Source organism: Macaca thibetana, chromosome 15 (genome assembly GCF_024542745.1).
Source record: "Macaca thibetana thibetana isolate TM-01 chromosome 15, ASM2454274v1, whole genome shotgun sequence".
Classification (NCBI taxonomy): domain Eukaryota; kingdom Metazoa; phylum Chordata; class Mammalia; order Primates; family Cercopithecidae; genus Macaca; species Macaca thibetana.
In genome coordinates, this window is record NC_065592.1 from 33,819,274 (window position 1) to 33,841,659 (window position 22,386).

General features: G+C 39.6%; 1 pseudogene; it reads right to left on the reverse strand.

Moving 5' to 3' along the window:
• Positions 1-21,733: 21,733 nt before the first annotated feature.
• LOC126937949 (uncharacterized) lies at positions 21,734-22,360 on the reverse strand (annotated as a pseudogene).
• Between the last annotated feature and the right edge of the window lie 26 nt (positions 22,361-22,386).

The following is a 22,386-nucleotide window of genomic DNA, read 5'->3' on the forward strand; positions in this document are numbered from 1 at the left end:
ATCTCTAGGACTACACCCCAACACCCTAGTATTCTATTTCAGGTACGATCAGTTCTTCAACCTTTTTAATACTCAGTACTTTTATCTCATGAACAGTCCAGACCACCTTATAAATCCATGAATCCATAAATTTAAGATTTTCATGAGTGTAAGCCCATATTATCCAGTCCCTTTCCAGGCCCAGGAAGATCTAGTTAAGAATGCCAGAAAAGTGGATAGATAATAAAGTTGGGTTCCAGGGACTGAAGTATACAAGCCAGTGAGATTCTCAGAAAAAATAAAATGTAAAGCGCATGAGAGTTAAACCAAGAGAAAATGTCTAGATACCAGGTGTTGAGTAAAAGCAAACTAACATAACCTTCAAAGTCCTGCATTACTTTGTCTGTGCCTCCCTCTCAGATTTCCTGTTCCTCTACTTCTCCCCCTTCACATCTTCCCTCTATTCCTCTTAATTATCTTCAGTTCACTGGAAATCCCTGCTTCCTCTTCCCCCTTTTTACATATGCTGTTCATTCTGCCTGGAATACTCTACAACACCCTGCTTTCCCTTCATCTTTAGTTTTCTACATCCCATCTCTTATCCCCTAAAGCTGTTTGCCTTCCACTGTCCAGTTCTGTATCTACCAGAGCCCACATCCACTGTATTTTAATCGCCTGGTAACTTGTCTTCATGTCTTACCAGCCTGTGGCCACCATGAAACTAGGAATCATGCTTGTCTTCCACTGTTGTGTTCCCAGTGCCTAGCAGAAGGCCTGGAAGTGATTAGACGCTCAAAAAATGTGTGCTGAATGAATGGGTGAACAAAGGAATGAAAAGTAGGAGGCAAGAAACAAAGCAGGAAGACAGGGAATGGTCCAGAACTGTTTCTGAGAACACTGTGGCATATGCAAGCCATCTTTTGCCAGGTGGGCTTTCAGTGGTCAGTTCACTAAAGGTAAAAGGACAAGGCTGAGCAAAGACCTACACTATTTCTCTGTTTCTTCTCCCCTTCTCTTTTCCTTCAGAGTCCAACAAAACTTTTATTATCTACTTTTGTGTGTTTATTTCCTGTCTCTCCCCAGACAGTAAGCTCCATGGAGTTAGAAACCATATATCTGCCACCATCTTCTGCACCTTTGTACCCAGCCCCTAGAGTCATGCCTGGAGTACTTTTGCATAGTAAATATTCATTAAATGAAAGACTGATTAATGAATGAATGGGTCTATGATGTTTAATCTCTCAGGTTCCAAAGAATCTGTGTTTTGCAATCTCCTAGGTTCCCTCAAAGAGCTGGTATTCCAGCCCTGTCATAAGTGAGCAGGAAATTATAAACTGGGAAGATGGAATGATCTCTTATGAGACAGAATTTTATCAGTCTGTCTCACAGAAATCTATCCACTCATCCCAACTTGTTCTTAGGAAAAATTACTGAATTTTACCATATTCTAAAAAAATTCACTACTAAAATTTTGCTACACTCTAGTTGATACTGTGCAAACAACTTGCCCTACCCCTCTTCCATCTTTCATCCCAGAGTCCCAAGAGGAATTTCTCAAGATAAAACCAAATAACAATATTTTCATAAATTTTTAATTGTGAAAAGCTTCTTGCCAAAGGGTTGGTGAAGAAAAGGAAATGGTCTTCTCTGAACCCAACTTTAAAGAAAATTAGATGTCCTTCCATCCTTCTACCTGGAAAATCAAAGGGCTTCAAGGAGAGGTTTTTCCTCAGCACAGACTTGTCTTGTGAAATAAGTAATTGGTAGACAGAACATAAACATAGCTGTATCATGATCACTACAGGTTCTAATAAAGATGAAAAGTTAAAACAATTTCCACCTAAAGAACTCAATTCGTGTTCCACTCTCCCGAATTTCTAGATTCCAAATTCTCATTACTTTCTCCAGTTAAAAATATGCGAACCAAATAAGATGGGGTTTTTTTGAAAGATTTCAGCTTCAAAAGAATAAAAAATTCTTCAGAACTAATGCAAATGATTCCAGAAACAACGCAAAGTGAGAGGAGGTCTTTCAACATAATTTTAGTAGAAGTGGGCTCCAATATATCATATAACCTTTATATTTTAGAAGAATGAGACCAAGACTCCTGAATACCCCAGTTTTTGACTACTCCACGTGTCTATACCATATACTCTGCCAAATGTTCTTCATCTACAAAATGGGGATTCTGAGATCCAAATACTGACTTTCTATGAGAACTAAGTAAGACCATGTGGTAAACATAAACAACAAAATCGTATTAAAATATAGGTGCTGAGCAGTCCTAGAAAAATTGCAAGGGGCTCCAGAGCATTGGCCTCCAGAGTCATTCATAAAAAGCAGAAATATAAAATATTAAATCCGTGTATGCCATGCATCCTCCCTATGATTTTCTCCATCCCTCTGGCCCACCACCACCAAGAATAAACCATTTTGTTCATGTTCACAGTTGGCATAAACTGGAGATTAACTTGAACAAAAGGAGCCACCCCAGCAACAGGAAACCTTGAGGCTGATTCATCAAAAACTTATTCCCTGAAGATGTTTCCACTGACCCAACGGTCACAATCTCAAAGAAAAGTCAGGGGAAGACAAAGATGTGGGAAGAATGAGATAGAGAAGAAAAGGGAAAAGTAAGCAAAATGAAGTCTAAAAAGATGTCATGATTGTCCATTTTCTGTGTGAGCATACAAAGAGTAAGAGCTGGATGTTTGCAACACTTAGAATTACAGTAACAATCCTATGTTTTCTATAGTCGATTCCTCAGAGATTATAGAGATAAAAGAATTTGCACACAATTTATAACGCATTGTTCAGACTGATAATCTTTATAGATGTGTATGCACATTTATTTGTAAATATGTGGCCAAAAGAACATGCTGGTGAAAAATAATAAGCATTTGTCCATTTTAAAGGAATTTATTTTAAATACTTAGAGCATAAGTATGGGAGCAGACCTAAATCCAGTTGAGTATTCCCACCATCTTTAGCAGCTTGATCAACTTAGCAAGGACACGTTTGGCAATACAGGGCTTGTATTTAAGTCCTAGCTGCTCTCCTTATTGTCTCTGTGACTTTAGGTAAGATGCCCAACTCCTCTGATCCTGAGTTTCTACAGTTGTAAAATGGGGACAACCATAAAACTTACCTCACTGTTGTGAATAGCAAATGAAGCAATATAGCATTTTTTAAATGCCAGACTGCAACACATATTTTACAGTCTGCAGCAAAATAGGAGAATTAAGACTTGTGGATTCTTAATAAAGCTATTCATTCAATAAAAGACTAACCCCTTATTTGGGTGTTAATGTCTTTCCTACTTTTCTGGTATTAAGATTCTCTGTTATTAAAGAGCTGGCAAAAGTCCAGCTCTTTCTGTATGATTTTAGTAAATGGTTATTGTTTTTGGTTTTCTCTATTTTGTTATTTTCCTCAGGTGGCAAAATAAACTTTTGGCAATTCAATGTTATTTCTGCAAATTGTTTCTGAACTGTTACTAGTCTTTGAAATCCAGAAGCCAGAGTATCATTGTAATAATACATGGATGGCAGTAGTCCCTGCATGGACCTAAGTTATGGTCAGCAGATGATTCAGCTGCATTTGAAGACAAGTAGGGACCACCAGAAGGTAGCTTTTTTGCTTGTGGGACTAAGGAAACTCAGAGAGAAAAACTCATTGAAAGATAAATAGCTTATCAGACATATCAGTTAATGATTAGTGGTTGAAGTCAGAGATGATTCCAAGGTCAATATGTTATCTGTTGTTTGGGTTTATGTTTTCCTTGACCAAATCTCACTGGGATGTTCAAAAGGGACTATGGTAAAACTGAAAGTACTATTTCACTAAACTTCATAAACCATTGGGATGGGGGTGGGGGGCAAGGCAGTACTGCTTTGAGGTTCAAGGAAAGGAGCTTGACACAGAACAGGGAAAGGTTTTCTCCCCACTTGGGTGGTCTAACCAGAGGTACTATGAGCAGGATCTCTATGGCTTAGATGGCATATGGTGAGCAGCAGCACCAGGGACTTTGGGAGCACAATGAAACTGCACCTTCAATATAAACTCCTTTGATGGCAAGCACCTGTAGCCATAGCAACAGGGAGGAACCTTCACAGTGCTTCAATTCAGGTGACAGATCTCACCAAAATAAACCAAATCTAGAGAGAACACAAATGACCAACACCAGGCAGTAGCTAAGAGGATGTGCTTGTGAGGACTTATTAAAGAGTCCTCAGGGAATCCTACAAACACAAGGGGACCAGGAAAGCCAGTGGTAGCAAGGAGGTGGGGAGTGCAGAAGAGAGGTAAAGTCAGTACCTGAAAAGTACCATATGTTACTCTTAGGTCCACTGGGTGAAGCCCAAGCTTACTTCAACTGTATAACCTTAGTCAAGTCCCTTAACTTTTCAGAGCCCCCACTTCCTCATCTGGAAAATGAAATAACAATGAATATTAATAACTGATTCACAGAATAATTTTGCGAATCAAACAAGATGATTTATTTTAAAATCTTTTTTTTTTTTTTTTTTTTTTTTTTTGGAGACAGAGTCTTGCTCTGTCACCAAGGCTAGAGTGCAGTGGCGCGATCTTGGCTTACTACAAGCTCCACCTCCCGGGTTCATGCCATTCTCCTGCCTCAGCCTCCCGAGTAGCTGGGACTACAGGCACCCACCACCATGCTCGACTAATTTTTGTATTTATAGTAGAGACGGGGTTTCACCGTATTAGCCAGGCTGGTCTCGATCTCCTAACCTTGTGATCTGCCCACCTCAGCCTCCCCAAGTGCTGGGATTACAGGCATGAGCCACCGTGCCCGGCCTTAAAATCTTTCCTAAATGTTAAAGTGCAATGTAAATATTAAACTTTAATATTTAACAGTGGATGGTTATGCAACTTTCAGTGCTGAGATCTTCTCAGGATTTTAACCTGTAGCATCTCCACTCCAGACATGCAGCTGAAAGCATGCCTTCAAGGAGAAAAGTGGGAGGGATTGATTATAAAGTGGGAGGGAAGGCAAAACCCACCCAGTTACTCCCAGAGGACCAATAAGCCATCAATGTAGGAAGGAATTGTGAAGGGAGGAAAGAAATATGCTATGTATATCAGTTACATAGTGTCATTTATTCCTTTTAAAACTATAAGAAAGAGATGACCAATCTTTTTACGGATAAGGCAAATGAGTCTCAGAGGTTAAATGTCATACCCAAGGTCACATAACAAACAGAAGACAGGGCTGACATTTGTAACCCAGGTATTTCCTGCTTTAATCAGATAGCATTTTCTTTTTTTTCTGTTTTCTTTGTTGCTTCTACATATAAGATGACAAATAAGTCACTAACATGTTGCACCATGCCCCGTGCCTCCATGTTGTTGCAAACCCAATCCAAATCTTTCTGCACACTCAGTAGCTACCTTGGCTCCCCATAAAAGATTCTTCCAACTATACTTGCACTTGAACACTTTCTAAAAATGTTCTTTTGGGTGGCAAAACATTTTATTTGTGTGCATGAGCGTATCCTGAATGCACTAAAGTAAAATTACTCAGATGAAAAATAACGTCCTTTCATTGTGTGTAAATGCAACACATGTAGCTTGCATGGGGAGAAAAGAAAACTTAAATTCTAAGCACGTGAGCTGAGTGAGAATTAAGTAAGCTGTTAGTAAGGATGGGAACTCTGTATAAGGAAAGCCACAGGCCTGTGGCTTTCTGCTCTAGAACACATCATGCCAATGGGATGATGTGGGGCTGCATTCCTGATAGAAAGACAGTGTACCATTATTTTGCTCTTTATGAAATGGGGTATGCAGGAAAGCACATGTGGTAGTAATAGGAAAAATGTAATTCGCTTTGGCTGCTTTTCAAACTTTACTATTTGGATAATCTGGGGACTTTTTTTTTTTTTTTTTTTTTTTTTTAACTTTGAGACGTTCTCCTAGGACTGGCTGATTATGAGATGAGAATATGTCCTAGATGCTGCCAACAGAGAAAACTTGGCTGACTTAGATTTTTTTATGTTGTGTGTACTTTGGTTGGGAGAGATTGGTTTCTCCAAATCACCTCTTCTTTTTCAGAGAACTCACTCATATTCTGCCTTGAAAGAGTTTTAATCTTTCCTGCACAGGATGAAGGACCTTCAGTGCTCTTCCCAAAGTAAAACCCCCATTCTCATTGTCAACACGTCAAGCCAAATGTTGACGAACTTATTTCTGTGATGTACTGTGCCCTAAGTTGATGAGGCAACTTTCTTGTGGTGAGTTAAAACCCTAAAATGTTCACTTATTTTTGCAATTCATTAAATTGTGTCTGATTGCTATGGTCCCTGGGTTCATGCTCAAGGACAAATAGTAACCAAAATGAAGAACCTACAACTTGTTCTTCCTAAAGCCAAAAAGTCTCTAGGGAAGAAGCAAACCTGAAATGTGACTCAAATGCAACCAAGCCCACATAAAAGAGGCTTTGGGAGCATAGAGGAAAGAGGATGGAAGAGTAGAAAATATACTTAGGTTTGAGTGACTGTGTGATCTCAGGCATGTTACCAGTCACCAACTCTCCAAGCCCCATCTGTAAAATAGAACTAAAGATACCTCTATTCTGGGGTTAATGTATTAATGAAATAACTATTATGAAAGTTCCTGGCTCACTTTCAGGTACGAAGTAATGCTCAGTAATTGCTGGTTTCATTCCTTACTTCTCTGTCTACGGAATTGATGTGAAGATCAAATGAGATTATTGGGGATGGATTAAAGTGCCATTTACATGTGGGATTGTTGTAAAAAGGAAAAGTTGAAATATAAAAAAGGAAAGGAATGTAAAGAACAAGGAAACAGATTTCAAAGAGATGTCTGCACTTCCATGTTCACTACAGCATTAATTACAATAGCCAAGACATGGAAGCAACCTAAATGCCTATCCATGAGTAAATGGATAAAGAAAATGTGTTATATAAATATGATGGAGTATTATTCAGCCCTAAAAAGGAAATTCTGCCATTTGTGACAACATGGATGAATCTGGAGAACATAATGGTTAGTGAAATAAGTCAGATACAGAAGGACAAATACTACATGACACAATTTACATAATAAATCTGAAATAGTCAAAATCAGAAGCAGAGTGGACTGGTGGTTGCCAGTATCTGGAAGACTAAGAGATAATAAAGTATATAAAGTTTCAATTATACAAGATCAATAAATCCTAGAGATCTACTTTACAACATAGTGCCTATAATTAACAATATTATGTTCTTAAAAATTTGCTAAGATGATAGATCTTAAGTGTTCTTGCCACAAAAATTAATAATTGAAGGTGATGAATAGGTTTATGGCATAGATTGTGGTTATGGTTTCGTGGATGGATATTTATATCCAAACTCATCAAGTTGTAAAATTAAATGTGTACAGCTTTTTGTATGGCAACCCTATCTCAATAAAGTCTTTTAAAAATAGGGGAAAATGTGATAAGGGATGCACAACAACCCTCTGTACTATCTTGCAACTTTTCTTGCTATTTTTCTGTGAATATAAAATTATTCCAAAATTTAAAAAGAAAAAGACCAAGGGCCTGCCCCCCAGAGAATCCTTCTGGGTCTGATCTGGATGTTGTCCAGTTCTTTGTGATAGACTCAAACTGCTGGCAGACTCCTCAAGGAGAGAGAGACAAAACATACACCATGCCCTTATATATAGCCCATAAGAGACTGCAGGGAAATCAATGGAAAAAAACGCCAAAATCCTAGGCCATACCATTACTCATTCAACAAATATTTATTGAGTACCTACCATGTGCCAGACACTGTTCTAGAGGTTGTGAATAAAACAATGAACAAATGCAAAGATTTCTGCCCAAGTTGAACTTATATTTTAGTGGAGAAAGATGAGCAAAATATTTAAGTGAGCACCATAAATGCTATGATAGATGAGAAAAAGTAGAAAACGATTGAAAACATTGGGTTTTGTGATTTTTAAGTAGGGTCATCAGGGAAGCTCCTACAGAGAACGACAAGATTTTAAAGGAATTGAGTAAAAAGAATATTGGAGAGAGATCCAGAAAAAGCCTGCAAAGACCCTAAGGCAAGAGATTGCCTGTGAAGTCCAAGGAACAGCAAGGCACCCAATATGTATGGAATAGAGGGATCAAAGGAGAGAGTAAGGGCAGGCAAAGTCAGATAGGGGGCCAGATCATGGTTGATCTTGAGGGCTCTCCTAAGGAGTTTAGCTTCACTTGGTAAGGAGTGGGAAGCCATTGGAGGGTTTTGAGCAGAGGAGTGAGATTATCTAGCTTATACCTTAACAGAATCACTCTGGTTGCTGTATTTAGGAACAACGGCAGAAGCAAGAAGGTAAGTTGGGAGCACATTGCCACTTGCCCCTGATGGGAAAGATGGAATATGGTAGAATTAGTTATTTATTCAATGTTACAGCAGAGTCCATAAAGGAAAAGAAAATGCCTATAGTGTAATTCTCTAAATTGATTTTACCCCCTGAAAGCCTGCCATCACTCAAAAACTGGTGAGGAGTGGGGAAAGGAGGGAGTTCTGCAAAGAAGTCCATCATTTAATTTCTAGATTACTGTTTGCCCCTGAGATATATATTTGTTATCTATAAGTAGGTAATCTACATAACCTACCAGATACTTTGAAGTAGAGATTCCTTAGTAATAGTGGAAATTTACCCTCAAGTTTTTGCAGTCAAGCTCTGAATGTTTTTCAATCATCAAAGCACTATAACTAAAAAGAGAAGAAGAAACAAAATTCTTTCAATGACATGGTGATCTGACTTGTTTTCCAACTAAGTTCTCAAATGTGGAAACAAAAAATGGAGAAATCAAATTCATCACTGGTAGAAATAATGGTCGGGCACCCTGAATAGCTGAAATATTCTGCAGGGCAGGAGGGATACAGGGTGAAAGGAATCCTAGCTTGGAAAAATTAGGTCTAGGAGATACAGTTTTCCAGGCTGAAAGATCTCAGGGACAACCAAAATCCGAATGTACGAAGGAACTAGATGCATTGGTTACAAAGAGGTTGGGAGCAGAGGACAGACACTGTTGGAAAATTGTTCAGGCAGGAAGTGCCAGGAAAGAGAAAGGTTCAATAGTGAGGATTTCTCTGTATGGAAGACCAACAGAGTTTCACCACTCAGATGCATGGGGTCTACTCTGAGAGTAGTCCAGTCTGAACCTGTGGGTAGGGCTAGAGAATCTAGGAGAAGCAAAAAGGTCTTATTTCCTCCATGACTAACAGATCCTTCAGGGAGAGCTCTTTTTTGTGGCTTGTGAGGTTATACCATACCAATAGAGGACTGTGAAGCTAAACAGAGCTGACAGTTAGAAGTCTGAAATTTTTATCAAGCTGAATTGAACACCGCAACTCCCTGTTCATACCTGAATTCCTTTATCTGGTTACAAAACTATTTTTAGACTACCAATGACTGACAAAGCAAGCACAATGGTTTGCTTTCCATAAAAAAAATAAATTAAAAAATAAATAAAACAGATAACAAATGAGAAATAAGGCATAAGCCTCAGGGGCCCAAGGGCATTTATGGCTAAATCATAAAATCTTTAATGGGGACAGAAGTAGAGGTGATGATAGAAAGTAACCAACAACAAAAAAGAGTAAGTTCATTGAGACAATATAAAAAAGTAAAAAACGGATACTTCAGAGTCTACAGTTTGACTCCCTGGGTTAAAAACCTCAGCCTGTCACTCACTAGTTTTTCTTTGTTTTTTTTGAGACTGAGTTTCACTCCTGTTGCCTAGGCTGGAGTTCAACAGCACCATCTCGGCTCACCGCAACCTCTGCCTCCCGGGTTCAAATGATTCTCCTGCCTCAGGCTCCCCAGTAGCTGGGATTACAGGCATGCATCACCAAGCCTGGTTAATTTTGTATTTTTAATAGAGATGGGGTATCTCCATGTTGGTCAGGCTGGTCTCGAACTCCTGACCTCAGGTGATCTGTCCACCGTGGCCTCCCAAAGTGCTGGGATTACAGGTGTGAGCCACCATGCCTGGCCTCTAGTTTGCTTTTTATTGTTTGTTTGTTTGTTTTTACCTTAGATATATCACTAAACTTCTCTGAATCTGTTTCCTCAACTGTAAAATGGTAATAACTTAAAAGAGGTCACTAATTATGATATATAAAGCATATAGCACATAGTGTTCAATAAATTTTCACTTCCTTCTTTCATCTTAGTACATATGGATTTGATCATGATATAGTCAAAGATTAAAACTGCAAAACTACAAATGACTATGTAATTTGGTTAATCACTATAGCTGATTTAATTAGTAATAACTTCACCTTGGGTCCCTTACTAACTCATCTTTAAATGAACCACAAAATTTCCCACAGTTCATTATTTTAATAAACATTTGTTGAAACTGCACTACAGATCATGTATCACATGAGACACTATGCAAGACAGAACAATGTTGTTTCGATCTTCTGCAAGGCAACATCTTAGAGGCATATAAACAAAATAACCACCACACTGTGATAATCATTATCACAGAAAATTATACCATGAGTGTCCAAAAGAAGGAATAACTCTACCTGAGGAAAAATACTAGCCAACACTGACTAAGCACTTACTATGCTCCAGACAATATTTTTAATACTTCACATGTACCAACTCATTAAGCATTACAACACCGCTATGAAATTAGTTACTATGATTATTTCATTTTGCATTTCAGGAAACTGAGGCATGGGAAGTCAAGTCACTTATCCGTAGCTAATAAGAGACATAGTCAGGATTTGAATCCAGACATTCTGGCTCTAGAACCCACACTCCAAACTCTATAGTGTACTGTGGATACTGAGTATGCTTTATAGGGAAGGTAACATAGGAAGCAGGACTTGTAGGATAAGCAGTTTGCAAGCCAGAGGAGGGAATCAGTACGGAGGGAACATCATATATCAGAGTGTGGAAACTCAGTATTTGAAGGTAATTTAGCAATGCATACAGCCAAAATGGGGGAACAGGTGAAAAACTGAAAGAAGCCAAGGCTGATAAAGTTGCCTGTTAAGCTTCCCAATATTTCCTCTCCATTATTCTATGAGACTCGGATTCCTTCCAATGGTGTCAAAGCCCATGTTCCACCTCTTTCTTTGGCCTCCTTTAATTCAACAGCTAGACTTGTAGGCTCATCAGAACAAATATCCTGTGAGGGATAGTGATGGACTTACCTGCTTTGAATAAATAAGATGCTTAAAAATACAAACTATTTAATGCTATTTGGATGACCTCTCAACACTGAGTATTTAAAAATGATTTTAGGTGTTTGGTCATGTGACTAAGATGGCTAATATTTTTGCCATACCAGAAGAGGCCACACTATAATTTATTCATTATCTTAATGGAAAACTCTTCTAATTGTCCATGTGTTTTATGAGGGATGGAAGTGTCATGGAAATAAGGGAGATGCTTGCCTTACTGAACTTTAGAAACCCTAGATTCTAAGAGATACCTAAAAAGGGAAATTACAAGGATGCAAGCATTAGCTCTTTCTCAAAGTGCTTGCATCAGCCAATGTTTGCCTTTTGGTAAATTGCTACCAAGAAAGGCTGTGGGAATAGAGCAAATAATATGATGTGAGGCAAAGTATTTGGAACTGTTGGATAAATCACATGCCTGGATAGCACCCAGGACGGCCTGACATCACTCTTAGCTCATGAGACATCAAGGTGAGAACATCCGTTCTAAGAAACAGTCATAAAGAGTTTAAAGAAAGAGTCATTGACTACTTACTAAAACAGCTTGTTCTCACAGGAAGACAGGGACTGTGGGAACAACTCTAGAGATAATTAACATTGAAAGAAGGGTTTATGTTAGAGCAAATAAAACTTGAGTTTGTTATATAAGCAAAAAAAGGGCACTAGGAGAGGAAAACTTGAAAATACATGACAGAATGAGGATAAGAGATCAAGCAAAACCATAAAGACGACAGGAAGAGGGGCTCAGAATTTGCAGCTTGGAGATGCTGGATGGAAAGGGAAGAAGGAGACAACTTTCCCTGATATGGGAAAAAAGAGATGTATGGTGATTCATGAAGGTTAATAAAAGAGGGTTGGGCTGCTGCATGGCTTCATGTGCTCAGTGAAAACAAAAGTCTCCTAGTTTGACTCAGGGAATCTGACACCCATCCTTGTTTCTGTCTCACTTCCCACATCAACCCATCACCTGGTTCTGCCAGTCCTATCCCCAGAGTATGTCTAACAACAGAGCCACCTTTCTCCATCCCCAGCACCGCCGCCGCTGCCACCACCACAGTCCAAGTCACAATTATCTCTAGAACGGAGTCCTGCATAAGTTTTCCAGTTCTTCCCATGTCTCTATTTACCCCCAATCCATTCTCCACATATCTGCCAGAAAGAGATTTCAAAAGTGAAAATTAACTCCACTTCCCTATGGCCTTTTGAATACAATACAAATCCCTTAATCTGCCAAAACTGTCTTAGATCTGACTCAACTTTCTTCTCCAGTCCTATCATATGCCATTCTCTTCCTCCATCTGTGGTCTAGCCATATTGACCTTTCCATTTTCAAACACACTTAGGCCTGTCTCCATCCTACTTGTTCTCACTGAAATGCTCCTTCCTGGCTCTTTCATTTATTTATGTCAGTATGAAGGGCTTCTTCTCTTTCCTGAAGCCTCAAACTAAATGCCTTCTTCTCAAAGGAGCTCTCAAAGACCAGCTTGTCTATGAAAATACCATGACTGCTGCCCTAAAGCAAGGAGTTAGTGGTTAAGAAGGTAGACTAAGGACACTGATTTCAAAGCCTACCTCCCTCACTTGTGTGACCTCCAGGCAAATGAACTTAATTGTTCTGTAACTCAATTTTCCACCATAAGACGGAAAAAACATAACATAGTCAGAGGCTGGTCAGAAGGATTAAAATAATCAATAAGCATAAAGAACCTATAGTAGTATCTGGTCCATATAAATGTTCAGTATGCACTTTTTATCATCACAGCACTCTCTTCACTTCCTTCTAACACTTTAATCAGTATTTTTGTGTTTATGTTTATTATCTGGCTTATCCACGATTTCATAAGCTCCAGGAAAATAGAGAACTGGTCCACATCCCCAATACCTATGAGAATGCCAGCTGTTCAGTCAATATTTGATGAATGAACGAGTTTATAGCATATCCACCTCAGTGTGTAGGTTTTGAGAAGGCCGAAACTATTCCTGAGAAAAAAAAAGCTGAACTCACTAACCATAGTAACTGTGCTAGCTAAGAATGTCCAAAAGGACAAGACACGTCTCTTAGAACACAGAGTGGTTCCCAAGCTTGAAGGCATCGTAAGTATATTCGTCCATTCTCCCACTGCTATAAGGGCATACCCAAGACTAGGTAATTTATAAGGGAAATAAGTTTGACTTACAGTTCTGCAGGGCTGGAGAGGCCTCAGGAAACTTACAGTTATGGTGGAAGGAGAAGAGTGAGTGCCCAGTCAAGGGGGAAGCACCTTATAAAACCATCAGCTCTCGTGAGAACTAACTTACTATCACCAGAACAAGATGAGGGAAACTGCCGCCATGATTCAATTGTTTCCACCTCGTCCCTCCCACAACACGTGGGGATTATAAGACCTACAATTCAAGATGAGATGAGATTTGGTGGGGACACAGCTGAACCATATCAATAAGGATCAGTAGAAAGCTTATCAGAGTCAGAGTGTATCAGGTGAAAGGATAGAAAGTTGTGGTAAGAGAGAAAGCATCTCAGTTTGGGGTGAAAGTGAGATCAAAATGCAATTATTTTTACCCTCGTGACTATGGTTAGAGGAAAAATGGAGGTGATCAGAGTTGAGAGGACTAAGAAAGGGGGAGAACCAATGTATTAGAAGAGTTATCAGTGTGAAATTGACTCCCTTGAGAATAGGATGGGAGAGAAGTCAGGAAGTAAATGCCGAGGCAGGTGCTAAGGTCACTAATAAGAGTAAAAGAGGATCCTGAAGGTCAATCAATGACAGCAATGAGGATGCCAAAGAAATGGCCAAAGTGGCCACCTGAGCTCCACAAAGGAAAAAAAAAAAAAAAAGATTGATGAGTGTTGGAAGAAAAATCATCCAGAGCAGCAGCAAAGGGTGAGGAGATTGCCAGCACTCCTTCTTGAATTAAAAGCCTCGTGAATTAAAAGAAATGGGAGCATCCTGATATAGAGATTAGGAATGGAATAGTCCAGAGGAATATATCAGTGAAGGGGAGAATGTGGTGCATTTTGGGGTCTTAGACAGGTCTGACCAGTGTCAAAGTTGAAGAGATGCTGTGATGTTGTGATAGTCATGACACCCTGAGTTTTGTCCTCTATTCTAAAAGGGCTGGGAAACACTGGCTGATTTTTAATTTTATTCAGATATCTGTACCATTTCTGGTAGAGTGTGATTCAACCACCGTAAGCTTACTTCATGTCTCTGTCTCATTCTCAATCTCTCTCACCATTTTTCTCTGACCCAAAGGTGGGACATAAATGTCTTCCTACAAACTGATGGAAGCATCCTTCCTGTGGGCCTCCCCAGGAGATATCAGGAAGCAAATGGCAAAAATCAAGTCCATATTTAGGTAGAAGAAAACACCAGAGGCTACTGACAACATCATAAATCCCTGGGGAAAACCTCAAGCTGGAGTTTGTCTAGGCAGATTCAGGAATTTGCTATTTTTCTCATCCTTCCTCATGGGCACTGCCTGGATAGCCTCTTCAGATTGGAGCCAAGACTACAGCCTGCACTGGCCAGATCATGGGGAATACTTGGGAGAAACGCTAGCCCTCAGCCCTCCCTCATTCTGAGCAGTAGGTCAGGTGAATTACTTCAAATACATGCAAGGCCTTTCTGTTACCATGGTAACTGTTCTAAGAACCGTAACAACGTCAATCATAGAAACGGGGAAATCATAACTTGAACCCATCTTGCTCACAAAGATATCTTGAGAAGTAGCCACTGCTCAGTGGCAGACTTTTTGCCTCTCATTTGGGGGAGAATGTTTTGTTTACATCCAATCAGTTATGGGAATAAGGGGAAATGGTGGTTAGTCATTTTCCTTCTGCTTCGCTGGGTCTACCTCTGTCTGTATGTTGCTGATATGCTTGTAACTCATTTTCCCTGCTTGAAATTACAGATGAAACAATTCGTTTTTTCACCTCTCTTTCCTGCATAGGTGTAAGCACTTGAAGACAAAATATTGATTTTTTCCATCTACTTAAAAAAAAGAACAGTGTGCTCATTTTCATTACATTGTGCCAGTTGTTTTAATTTCTATGTGCCTGTTTTGATGAAGTAATCTCACAATATCTGGAGATGAAGTTCTAATCCTGGGGCCCTGAAATAAGATCCAATGTCTTTTGTCTACAATGAGAAATGGAGCAAACATCTCAGTTGACAGAGTCTTACATGAATAGAGAAGTTAAGGAGTAATTCTTATTTCTTCCTTTCCTGTTTGTGAAAAATCTACACTCTGAATTCTAAAGTGATATCCCACAGAAATAAAATACTAAAATGGTATATTCATGACATCTGGAGCCTACATGATACTTCTTACAAATAAAAAAAAAAAGTATTCTGGCACATTATCATTCAAAATCTGTTGATTATTTGTTTAGTTTTATTTTTTAGTGTACATTGTAGGGCACTCTAGTCCTACATAATATTTTTATCCTTTCTTTAGAATTCTAAAGAATCTCAAAGCAAGAATATTTCTGTGAGTTTATTAGAGGCTTCAGTTTAGATACTGAATTGTTACAAAACCAATATTTTTTACATTTTTCTTCTTAATAATGTTCTTTGACCCAGAGAGAACTAAAAAATAAGCTATTTGATGTCTAAAATTGCAGAGATAAACTGACATTGTGTTCTGAAGGTGTCTTTTCACAAGAAAAATGGAATTTTAAAAAAAATGTAATCAAGTTATACAGAGCCTCTCACCCTCAGGTCATCAGTTCAGATTTGTCTGAGGTTGGAAAGTTATACAAAGTTGCAATGGTTGCTGGGCTCTCAGTGCCCTATAAGAAATGAGTTGGAGGTCCCAGGGGAGGTCACCACTTTGTAGCCATCATCCCGAAATTGACACCTACGAATTCTTTGGAGAATAACAATTCCGACAGAAGTCCATAGATTTTGCCTAAGAACTCCAAGTTGGTCCTAAGCACCCTTAGGCTTGCAAATGTATGTTCGCAAATGTAAGCTCCCCCAAGGAATGGAAGCCACTATTTTTAGTAACTCTGGAAAGCCTCTACACAGTATCCAGCTTAATTCATGCAACTGAGGTGTTGACAATCCTGAGGAGAGTGTAGATGAACAAGGAGGAAAAGCAGGAGGAAGACAATGAGAAGGAGAATTTTTAAAACTAAGCAAACAAAAAAAGAAAGAAATAGAAAAGATGAGAAGAGGCAAGGGAAAGTAAAGAAAAAAGGAGGAACAAGAAAGAATGAAGAAAAAGAAAAAGGTCAGGGGAAATAGAGAAAGAAATGAAGAAATAGGATATATGAAATTCTATCATGGTAGTGAGTAGAGATCTCTCCATTCCAACAGAGGTTTTATATTCATTGTTCTCACCACAAGGATCTTTCTTATATAGGAATTTCACTTTTTGTAAATGCTAAATTTGATTAAAAATCCAGACTTAATAGTCATCCTCCAAAGAAAGGAAGTCACTGGCAAACACGTTTTTGCATTCCAACCCTATGTATGTGAAAGAACCCAAGGAGGCTCAGGAATTTATGGCTCCCTGTAGTTTGAAAGTTGGGGTGCAGATAGGACAAAAACAAAAGATTTAATTGAAAGTCTGGATTAGAAGCTGCAGATGGGTTTTCTCTTCCCCTGTTCCAGTAGAAGACTAGATGTATACCCTATGAAGAGGTTGAAACAGATACTCTGGTCTTAGGGTTATTAAGCAGAGCTGAAAAGTGCAATTTCATACTGAAAATGGAAAGATTAGGTGAGGTCGACTTACTGAATGCTGAGAAGATCAATCTTCTTACCAAACTCAGCAACAAGAATGCTGGAACCAAGAATATCTCCCCTAGAAGGGAGATCAGAAAACTGATATCTGAAAAAAGTGCTCAACTTGATAGAAAAAAAATTAAGTTGCTCATAGTTGCATTGGTTCTTGCACCACCCTGCCAGATCACCATATAGTGAAACTCACCAGGTAACATCTGCTCACAGAATGATCATTTCCCCCAAGACTGTAGTATCTCACTCTGAGCAAAAAGGCCCCCATCACCAGATACTTGAAGGAAAGCTTCTATTGTGAAAAAGACCAAAACAAAAAGCAGTAAACGAACACAAGAAAGAAAAACAATGCAGACAACCATAGAAAACATCTCCAAAAACTAACTTCTTCACAGAAATAAGAATATTGTCAGGATAAAGTAAGAGTAGGCATATAATTTTTAAAAAACCACTTTATATCATGAGAGATTTTATATTAAAAAATTAAGTAAGCAGAATGAAAATCGGTGAATGAGTGGGAAGATAAAGTTGAGGAAAACCTCAAAAAGTGTAAAATAAAGAAAAAGAGATAGAAATTGGTCAGGTAGGGGGGCAGATAAGAAAATTAGAGCCACATCTGGGGGGCCTCGTATACAAATAATAGGACTTTCAGAGAGAAAAAAAAGAAGAAGAGAGATACTAGCGGGCGAGGGGAATTGAGGGTTGTTCTTCCCTTTTCTTGAAAAATAGCACGTTTTCAAAATAGCTTCGCTGTCCTGTCCTATTGAATCTAAGAAGCCCAACAGCCTTTCTTCATTATTTTCTTCTTCACCCACTTCAGTTCAAATTGGCAATGTTTCTACTCATATAATCCCGTCTCTATTCCTGGCTTCTGTTGTGGTGACTGATTAAATTTATGGTTCACCTTCATACTAATCTCCTTATCAAACGGTTGTTCAGCCACACCCTTGATGTTTCCCTGAGAACAAACATTTTTACTTTTTGTAATATGTATAGCTGAGGATTTTCTAAGTCCTCAAGGTTTGGTTCCTTTTTGCTTAACGATTCCTTCTTCAGCTTCTCTCTGTCTCTCTCTCTCTCATTTTACTACAAGCAGTCAAGTGGTTAAGGGGACCCAGTCTGAACCTTCAACATTTTGCTCAGAAATCTCCTCAGTTAAATATCCAATTTTATCACACATGAATTACACTTCCACAAAACACTAGAACACGGTTCAGTCAAGTTCTTTGCCACTTTATGACAAGGATTGCCTTTCCTCCAGTTTCCAATAACTTATTTCTCCTTTCCATCTGAGACCTCACCAGAATGGTCTTTAATATCTACGTTTCTATTAACATGATTATTCTGTTCATGATTATATGGTCTCTAAGAAGATAAAGGCTGTTTTCTCCAGTTTTCCTTTATTTTTAAGTCTTCACCAGAATTGCCTTTAATCATCCTTATTTCTACCAATATTTCCTTTATGGCAATAATAGGCTTTTTAGCTTGCTCTTCAAAATGCTTCCAGACTCTACACTTCACCCAGTTCCAAAGCTGCTTACGCAGTGTTAGATATTTGTTACAGCAGCACCCTACTTGCTGGTACCAGTATCTTAGTCTGTTTGGGCTACCATAACAAAATCAGACTGGATGGGTTAAACAACAAATATATCCCTCCCTCCCTCCCTCCCTCCCTCCCTCCCTCCCTTCCTTCTTTCCTTCCTTCCTTCCTTTCTTTCTTTTTTGACAGAGTCTCACTCTGTAGCTCAGGCTGGCTGGAGTGCAGTGGCGTGATCTCGGCTCACTACAACCTTCGCCTTCTGGGTCCCGGTTCAAGCAATTATCCTGACTCAGCCTCCTGAGTAGCTGGGATTACAGGTGTACGCCACCATGCCCAGCTGGTTTTTGTATTTTTAGTAGAGATGGGGTTTTGCCATGTTGGCCAGGCTGGTCTTGAACTCTTGCCCTCGCGATCTGCCCACCTTGGCCTCCCAAAGTGCTAGGATAACAGGTGTGAGCCACCATGCCTGGCCCCCAGATATTTATTTTCTTACAATTCTAGAGGCTAGAAGTCCCAGAACAAAATCCAGAAGGGTCAGTTTCTGCTAAGGGATCTCTTCCTGCTTGCAGATGGCTGCCTTCTTATTGTGTTTTCACATGGTGGGGGGGGGGGCGGTCTCTTTCTCCTCCTCTTCTCCTAAGGCCACCAGTCCTATGAATTAGGGCCCCACTCTTATGACCTCACTTTACCTTAATTACCTTTAAAGCTCCTGTCTCCAAATACAGTCCTACTGGGAGTTAGGGCTTTCACAAATGAATTGTGTGAGGATGCAATCATTCCGTAGCAGGTGACAAGAAGGATGTCACTAAAAGTATGACACTGACTGACTGAGGAATTTGAATGTAAGGGAGGAGGTATATATGCCTGGCCAAGAGTTTAGAGATGAATTAGCAATCATTCATAGAAAACAAATTAAACAAAAAAAATAATCATTATTAAATGCAGCAAAGTGAAAAAAAAAAAGCTGTAATATCCCCAATCTCTCACAAAGAAAATGTAATCATAATACACTATATGACTCATGTATAAAGTGTAAATAATGTTTAGTCATAATTATGTAAACACTGAATCTGTTTTTAGACTTCAGTGCAGATGGTAGAGTTAATCGTACTTTTCAATCTCTGGCTTACCAGCATTGGTCTTAGTGCAGCCCCTTTCTTATTTATTTGTGTATCTCCCCTCATATCCATTCCCCCTTAGGCAAACACCCTGATACATTTCATGTGTATTTCATTTATATGAATTCTTTTAAAATGTGTATTATATTATTTGCATACATTTTTAATTTACACGTGGTATCTCTAAATGTTTAATTCTTTTTGTTTTTGGTGTTTTGTTTGTTTTTGGTGTTTTGTTTGTTTTTGGTATTTGGGTTTTTTTTTTTGTTGTTGTTGTTGTTTTTTTTTTGCTTTTTTTACCCAGCTATTTTTTAGATCTATCCATATTGTTGTTGTGGTGTCTTAGTCTGTTTTGTGTTGCTACAACATAATACCACAGACTGGGTAATTTACAATAAATAGAAATTTATTTCTCACAGTCTGGAGTTTGGGAAGTCCAAGATCAATGGGCCAGCATCTGGCAAGGGCCTTCTTTCTACATCATCCCATGGTGGAAGGTGGAAAGGCAAAGGGAAGGCAAGAAAGAGAGCATAAGGAGGCCAAATTCATCCTTTAATAAGGAACTTACTCCCACAAAAACAAACCCACTCCCCTGATAATAGCATTAATCCATTCATCAGGGTGGTGCCCCCATAACGCAAACACCTTCCATTTAGCCCCGCTTCCCAACACTGCTCCATTGAAAACCAAGTTTACAACACATGAACTTTGGATGGGTACATTCAAACCATGGCACTGTGTATACATCTAATTCATTGCTTCTAATTCACAAGAATTCCTTAATGTATATCCACCACATGTATTTACCAGGTCCCTTATTGATCAACAGTTAGATTGTCTCCAATTTCCAACTGCCACAAACAAAGTAGGAAATTTCTGTAGGATGAAGATTCTGAAGTGCAATGGAGTTGACTAAGTGGTGGCAGAGTGCTCTCCAGAATTGCTACCCCAATGTACACTTCCATCATGGTACTTTGCAGTTCCTGTGTGATTATCATATACCTGCCACCCTTAGCACTAACCAGCTTTTCAATTCTGACTTTACTGAGATGAATAAAGTAATACTTTATATTTTCCTTTTTCTAGTCACCAGTGGGTTAGAGTATCTCTTCATCTGCTTGCTAATCATAAGAGATTTTTTATTTTTGAATTACTTGTTCACACCTTTGCCCATGTTTCTCTTCATTTCCTATATTTTCCTTTTGCCTTGCAAGAATTCCTTTTATAGTCTAGAAGCTGATCTCTTTTGGCTTAGGAAACTAAGCAAACAAGAACACAAGACTATTAATAATTCCATGAAAACCAAGTGCATAGGAAAGAAAATTTAATCAAACTGATGACATGACTCAGATGTAAATAATATTTATAGTCATAATAAGGTAAACACTGAATCTTGACATAACAAAAAAATGATTATCAGGAGGTGGGAAAAGGGAAAGTGAATGGAAAGAAGATGTAAGGAGTATAAGAACTAAATCCTCATATTTTATGGTAAGAATATAATGGATGATAACTTGTAGGGTTGAATTGTGTCCCAGAAAAATATATATTAGAGTCCTAACACCCAGGACCTCAGAATGTGACCTTAATTAAAAATAGGATATTTTGTCAGGCATGGTGGCTCACGCCTATAATCCCAACACTTTGGGAGGCCGAGGCAGGTGGATCACCTGAGGTCAGGAGTTCAAGACCAGCCTGGCCAACATGGTGAAATCTTGTCTACTAAAAATAAAAAATTAGCCAGGCGTGGTGGCAAGTGCCTGTAGTCCCAGCTACTAGGGAGGCTAAGGAGGAGAATAGCTTCAGCCCAAGAGGCAGAGTTTGCAGTGAGCCAAGATTGCGCCACTGCACTTCAGCCTGGGCAACAAGAGCAATACTCTGCCTCAAATAAAAAATAATAATAATAGGATATTTACAGAGGTAACCAAATAAAAAGGAGGTCATTAGGTTGGGCTCTAATTTGATATGACTGGTGCCCTTATAAGAAGGGGGAATTTGGGCACAGAGATAGACACACACAGAGAGAAGACCACATAAAGAAGACAGAGAGAAAGCCACGTGAAGATGAGGGCAGTAATTGGGTTAATGCATACACAAACTAAGGAACACCAAAGACTGCCAGCAAACCACCGAAAGCTAGGGAAGAGGCATGGAACACTCTTCTTCACAGCCCTGGAGAAAACCCACTCTGCTGACAAGTGATTTGGAACTTCTAACCCCCAGACTGTAAGACAATGAACTTCTGTTGTTTAAGCCACCCAGTTTGTGGTACTGATGGCAGCAGTGACCCGTCTGGAGCAGCTGCTGCATGACACGAGCTGCAGTGGGGAAGGTGCAGTCAAGGCTGCATGCTCCACAGAGCCGGTGGGAATCCCACCCCCTTCTGAGATGGAGGGGCCGGAGCCCCACCCTCCCAGGCACAGCAGCAGCTGCCTGGCTGCAGCTGCAGACCCAAGCATCCCTGCATTCTTGGCGGCCTTGGAAGTCCCTCCTGCCCCCACAGGCTCGGAAGTGCCCACTCCCACTGCATGGCCTCTCCCTGCTCCAATTTTGGAGCAAAGCTGTGGCCAAGCCTGGGTGCTGTCATGACCTGGCCAGGTGTGAACGCACTTGGGGTGGTGCTGACACACCAGCCCCCTGCCACCTCGGCCCCCTCCAAGCTTTGGGCACCAATGGACATGGGAGAAAGGCCAAGGGGAAGCTGAGGGGGGGTTGGTGCAGGCCTGCAGGCGCCCCTCAGCATGAACAGCCTGGGCACCATGGATGACATATAGATGGTGGCAGGAGGC